This window comes from Vespa crabro, chromosome 8, assembly GCF_910589235.1.
Source record: "Vespa crabro chromosome 8, iyVesCrab1.2, whole genome shotgun sequence".
Classification (NCBI taxonomy): domain Eukaryota; kingdom Metazoa; phylum Arthropoda; class Insecta; order Hymenoptera; family Vespidae; genus Vespa; species Vespa crabro.
In genome coordinates this window covers 4,151,732-4,159,231 of record NC_060962.1, presented here as the reverse complement: position 1 = coordinate 4,159,231, position 7,500 = coordinate 4,151,732, and positions in this window count along the sequence as shown.

Below are 7,500 nucleotides of genomic sequence, written 5' to 3'. Positions count from 1 at the left end.
TTTAGTTTTTTTGTTTTTTATAGCAAGTAAGCTGACTTTTTCTACGATAATACTTATTCTATGCGAGATGACGGTGCAGGTTTTTTATATACAAAGCTCATTCTTTTTAGAATATACACGTATTCATTCACGGTGAATAGTAGATGAGTAAAGAGTGGCAAGTGTAAAACGTAGATACATGGATACATACATACCTACATACATACATACATACATACATGGATACATACATAACTAACTGTTATTAACAAAAGAAAATTAATTATTGTTGATTGTCAAATTCATTTCCGGGCGTACGTTCATCGATATAAATAATGATTAATAACTTTTAAGGAGTTCTATCAGCCCGTAAAATTTCGTGACTGTTTAATAATTCATACACACCTCGTATACGTGTCCTTAACTAATAAATAACGTATTTGCGTACTTTTTTTTTTTTACATTGTTATACCTACGAAAAGAAAAAAAAAAGAAAAAATTAAATAAATGAATAAATAGTGTGTATTACACCGACAATGTTAGAGGATGATAAAGTAGCATGAATGCGCCTATGTATTTTTTTTCATTTCTTTTTTCTTCTTTTTCTTTTTCCCTTTTTATGTTGAATATTTACATAGCTACTATACGATTTAACTGAAAGAAAGAAAGAGAGAGAGAGAGAGAGAGAGAGAGAGAGAGAGAGAGAGAGAGAGAGAGAGAGAGAGAGAGAGAGAGAGAGAGAATGCCTGCGCGCGAGCGTGTTTGTGTGAGTAAATGAGTGAGTGAGTGAGTGAGAGAGAGAGAGAGAGAGAGAGAGAGAGAGAGAGAGAGAGAGAGAGAGAGAGAGAGAGAGAGAGAGAGAGAGAGAGAGAGAGAGAGAGAGTAGAAGTAAGAGTGAAACGAAAGAGTGAATTAATAGGAGGTACAAGGAAAGAGAGAATATAATTAATTGAACGCGACAAATTTAATCAAAATGCGCACTCACGTAGTTTTAATATCCGACACGATTTATACCGATCAATAAAAGACAACATACACATTCTCTTCTCTCGAGATAGGAATACACGAATATCATATGTATATAAAATACATGGACACATAAGATACATAAGACCGTGTATCACGTGGTGAGATAAAAGCGATCAGTAAGTTCTTTTAATTGATCTGAAATTTCAACTTGTCGGTTTAAACAAAGGTATTCCGTCTGATCTGTGCCAAATTAAAAGGTAGCCCTAATTTTTTTTTTCGTTTCTCCGTTAGAAACACGTAGTTTTTCCGTGTGCGCACATACATATATACATATATACATATATAAATACAAACATACATACATATATACATACATACATACATACATGCATACATGCATACATACATATATATATATATATACATACATACATACATATGTCGATGTAATGAAAAAGCAGAAGTCGATCGAGTCGTCCAATGCGTCGTATTAGGATCGATCGTTTTTCTCCTCCATCATCGACTCGTCGATCCTAACGAACCCTTTTTCGACTGAGACGATCCTTATGGATCTATGATAGATGTTTGTCACATGTTTTTTCTACGTCAAGAATTAAAAATAAACGATAGGGAAAATGCGAGCAACGATAACGTTCGGAGATGTATCTGACGTTTTCGAAAGAAGAAAAAGATAAAGAAAAAAAAAAGAGGAAGGGAAGTAAAGAAAAGAAAAAGAAAAGAAAAAAAAAAGAAAAAAGAAAAAAAAATACAAACCCGCACTTTGGATCCTTTTTACCTCGTATAATATATACGTACTTACTTTCGTATGATATATACGTATATTTATATATACGTAGTCGACCGGATGTTTTTTTTACGATTATACATACGTATATAGAAATATACGTATAAATATATATATACATATATATATATATATACTACACACGTATACACATATATACATATGCATGCATAAGCATACAGAGAAGTAATTAAACATTTTCTCGTGCCTTTTGAAGGGAGGAACGATCGAGTTCGCGGGCCGAAACGATCGATAAATCTGCGACAGAAGAGATCCAATAAAAAGTTATTCATGAAACGCACATACAAACATATATGCGAACGTATTTAAAAAGCGTGTCCTCTATATGTTCAGAATTTACTTACTTTTTTTTTCTTTTTCTTTTTTTTTTCTTTTTCTTTTTCTTTTTCTTTTTTTTTCTCTCCTTTCGAGCAATTAAGATCCAATTCAACATAAATCATTGACGACGCATTAACGTTATCTTTCGATCGCGAATACTATTAACTATATCGTTACTATTATCGCTATTATTACTATTGTTATTGTCACTGCTGCCGCCGCTGCTGCTACTATTACTATTACTACTACTATTATTATTACTATTACTACTACTACTACTACTACTACTACTACTACTACTATCACAACTATTACCACTACTATTATCACTGCTACTGCTATTACTATTCCTATTACTGTCACTATTGCTGCTGCTCCTAGTACTGGTACTACTAAACTATTACTATTACTACTACTACTACTACTTACTACTACTTACTACCACTACTACTACTATTATTACTACTACTACTACTATTACTATTACTACCACTACTACTATTATTCTTACTATTACTATTAACTATTAACTTTTCCACGATGACGTTAAACGATGTATAAGAGCGATGTATAAGAGTTAAAACGTATGTATGCCTAAGAGAAATTAATTGTAGGGTATTCGTTAAGTATGTAAGTAAGTAAATAAACGAGCGAGCATGTTACTAAACCACATTGTCGTACCACATGCGTCATGTTACTCGTATAACTCTTCTCGCATACACAGAAACACAATCATGGACATAAATACATAAATGCACATGAAATGTTTAACAGACTTTAACCGTGTTAAAACATTTCTTGTATATTAGATACGTAGGAATATAGATGAGATACGCGATGGAAAATACAAGTTATTAATAGTGTCTATAGGTAAATGTTAAGCTAATCTATAATTGTATTGTGTGTATATATTATTTAGCGACTTCGTGAAATGCGCGATTACCTCTCTAAAGGTAACTTTTACGGAAATAGAAATACGTATATTATTTAAGCGAGTGCGTATGTGTATATCTGTGCGTTTCTGTTTGCGTTTGTATGTGTGACAAAGGAAGATAAATGAGTGAGAGAGAGAGAGAGAGAGAGAGAAAGAGAGAGAGAGAGAGAGAGAGAGAGAGAGAGAGAGAGAGAGAGAGAGAGAGAGAGAGAACGAATAAGTGTGTTAATCGGAGATTTTGAAGAAAGATCGTTTCCGCGACAGATACAAGTACACACACACATATGTGCGGACACGCATATTTATATATACATTCGAGATATACACATACATATATACATATATATGAGTATATGATGTATATTTTTATGTATGTATTATGTATGTATATGTACATGCATGCGCACGCACGATCATCGATATCGATCATCGATCAATCATCGTTAGCGTCATTTCGTTGACAGTGGTAAATAATAATAATAATAATAATAATAATAATAATAATAATAATAATAATAATAATAATAATAATAATAATAATAATAATAATAATAATAATAATAATAATAATAATAATAATAATAATAATAATAATAATAATAATAATAATAATAATAATAATAATAATAATAATAATAATAATAATAATAATAATAATAATAATAATAATAATAATAATAATAATAATAATAATAATAATAATAATAATAATAATAATAATAATAATAATAATAATAATAATAATAATAATAATAATAATAATAATAATAATAATAATAATAATAATAATAATAATAATAATAATAATAATAATAATAATAATAATAATAATAATAATAATAATAATAATAATAATAATAATAATAATAATAATAATAATAATAATAATAATAATAATAATAATAATAATAATAATAATAATAATAATAATAATAATAATAATAATAATAATAATAATAATAATAATAATAATAATAATAATAATAATAATAATAATAATAATAATAATAATAATAATAAAAAATAAACAAAACAAAAAAAATAACAAAAAGAAAACAAAATGAAACGATACAAAAAGGGAAAAAGAAAAGGCAACCAAATGAAAAAACTTTCTCGCAAGAGGCGAACAGCGACATCGAAAAGGCTCGAACGTATTGTTGTACTCTGACAGTCAATAATAAAAAGCGTTAGTCTAACTCACGGTTTGACGTACGGAAATATTAACTTTTTCCATCGATCATTATTCTATTATCGTATAAGGTAAAGTATGTTAGTGCGTTAAAAATTTTAATAAAACTGTGCGACACATATTTCTAGATGCACACACACACACACACATATATATATATGTGATCGTTTATTTATTTCTTTTATTTTTTTATTATCTAAAAGATATGCTTAAATAAAAATAAAAATTGAAATTTAGGCTTCTATAATTAGCCTGAAATAATTCAATTATTAGAATTTGCAGTTTTTAAACATGTAAATATAATTCTGACATGCGATCATACTTTTATCCTTTTTTTCTTTTTCTTTTTCTTTTTCTTTTTCTTTTTTTTTTTTTGAATAGAATAAAATCGATGGAAAAGGAAACTTTTTTTTCTAATTATTGACTGTCGGTCTACAAAAATTCTACTATTCTTTTCTATATAGCAACGTTTGAAATAAGAGAAGATAAGAAGGTAGATAAAAGATTTTGTCGAAACGACGTCGTCGTCGTCGTTCGATCTTCGATTCGATTTTAAGTATCGATCGATCGATCTATCGTATTATTGTTAGTTATATACAAAGATAGAAAGAGAAAGATTTCTCTTGTTATGTTAATTTGACGATTTCACGCACAAGTTTGTTGCGTACGCGTGACACGCTCGATACAGCGAGCAACTCCTTTGAGATTACAACTATATATATATATAATATATATATATATATATATATATATATATATATATATATATATATATATGTATATATATATATATTAATATTATATGAAAAAGAATTTCATAGAGACGCTCGAAAATATAGTGACGATGAGAGAGTGGTCGCGTATGTACGTGCGTCTTTTAAGATGAAGGATTAAAAGGAAAAAAAAAAAAAAGAAAAAAAAGGAGAAAAAAGGCGGAAGAAAAAAGAGGAAAGAAAAAGAAAAAATCGAACCTTCAAAGAAACATACCTCGAAGGTTTTATTTTTCTCTCTCCTTAAAAATATACGTACAAAGCAATCTAGACGTCGAAATTCGCGGGAGGACGCAGGAAGGCCTAATCAAGGAGTCGAGCGTAATATTTTATTTTTATTATTATTATTATTATTATTATTATTTTTCTTTTTTTTTTTTCCATTTCGTTTGCATCATCTGTCATTACGTCATTCCACGTTTCATTTTCGTATACCTTATCTTTTTGTTTCCTTCGTCTTATTCTTTTTCTTCTTTCTTTTTTTTTCTCTCTTCTCATTTTTTTTTCTTTCTTTCTTTCGACTCCAAATGCGTTATCACGCGAAACGACTCCGATAGTTTTCTACGACTGCGTACCCACTTAGATATCTCAAAAGGGCGCTTCCATGTACACCGATTAATATGTGGATATGCGTTTGTAGAAAAAAAGAAGAAAGGGAAAAAAAAAGAAGAAGAAATATGTATACGAAAGTGTATGAGGCGTAATATCGCGTCGCACACCCATATAAAGAAGAACATATACACATAAAACACATATACGTACACGTGCATTCTTATCCACCTGCAACCTGCATTCGCGTGTATCCATTGCAGGTAATAACATAAACATACATTCATACATATATACACGTACGCGCACGTACGCCGCTTAGTAGCGATTAGAAGAAAAAGCTTAACATTCCTAAGGCTTTCGTACGTGATTGGTAACTTTTTATTTTTCCTTCGCTTATTTTTGTATCTTTTTTTTTCTTTTTTCTTTTTTTCTTTTTTGTCACTCAATGGTGTTAATTCGAGCGTGTTCTTTTTATCTTTTATTTCTTTTTAAGTTTTTCATTTCATCGAATTTTCTGTTTTAATACATTAGAAGTTCATAAAAAATTTTTCGTACGAAATAACGTATGTCTTCTATCGTGGAATCTTTTTTCTTTTTTCTTTTTTTTTTTCTTTCAAATATTTTCGTCATATTTTGAAGAATTAATTTGTTTTCTTTTTCTTTTTTCTTTTTTTTTAATTGTCTCGTTGAATTAGTACATGGAAAATAGAGAAATTAGCGAAAGAGAGAGGAAGAGAGAGAGGGAGAGGGAGGGAGAGAGAGAGAGAGAGAGAGAGAGAGAGAGAGAGAGAAATAGTTAGATAGATAGATAGAGATGATGACGATCGTCTTGGGAAAGCTAAGAATCGAATTTAGTTGATGATGATGATGATGATGATGATGATATTCGAAACGTTGCGTTCGTACGAATAATCGACGTAACTTATATAGATATTTACGTCGGTTCGAGATTTTATAAGACGAAAAAAAAGAAAAAAAAAAACGTTATACTTTTTCTCGCCTGCTATTCGAGAGAGGACGTCCACTGTCGAGAAGTTACGCGCGGAATTTAAACGAGTCTGGATCGTCCAAGCGAAATTAGATTTCTCAAAACCGTCGGTCGGGAACTTAAGAAATGAAATTTCGCTTGTGCGAATTCCAGGTTTCGTAAATCAAGTAATCTCGAACATGTTAACGATTGCATTTCATTTTTCCTGTTCCAACTGTGAAAGTACGAGGCAAAGATATTCGATAACTTCCTTTTTCTACTGTTACATCTAGCTTACGTAATCTTTTTGTAAGCTCGTTGACCGTCGTTAAAGAAAGAAAAAGAAAAAAGAAAAAAAAATGGAAAGAAGAATGAAAAAAAATCTTGAAGAAATAAATAAATAAGTAAATAAATAAATGAATGAAGAAATAAATAAATAAATAAATAAATAAATAAGTAAATAAATAAGCGAATGAATGAATGAAGGAATAAATAAGTAAATAAATGAATGAATAAATAAATAAATAAATAAATAAATAAATAAATAAATAAGAGATACGCCTCGTGGTTCGTCGGTACATTTGAGGTGGATCGTGCTTTCACAACGGGACATCGACTGTTTCCCTGTACAAAACGCATTTTTTTCTTTCCCCTGTGTCCATCCCCCCAACCGCCCACCCACAACTGTAACGCCATGTACGATGATGCTTTATTGACATGTCACGAGTAAAGAACGACGATTTCATATTACTCGATCTCGTGGGAATTCGCTTGCGAAAGGAACAAGTTTTTTATTTATTTATTTATTTTTCTTTTTTACTTCTCTCTTTGTTTTTTTTTTCTATTTTTCTTTTTTTCTTTACATATATATGTATATTCATATATATTGACGATGTTATCCATTTTTATCGTCGACGTGATCGAAGGAATAGATCTTTGCACTTGGTAAATATAATTTTTGTATTATTATCGTGGGCATTCGATATATATCTAATT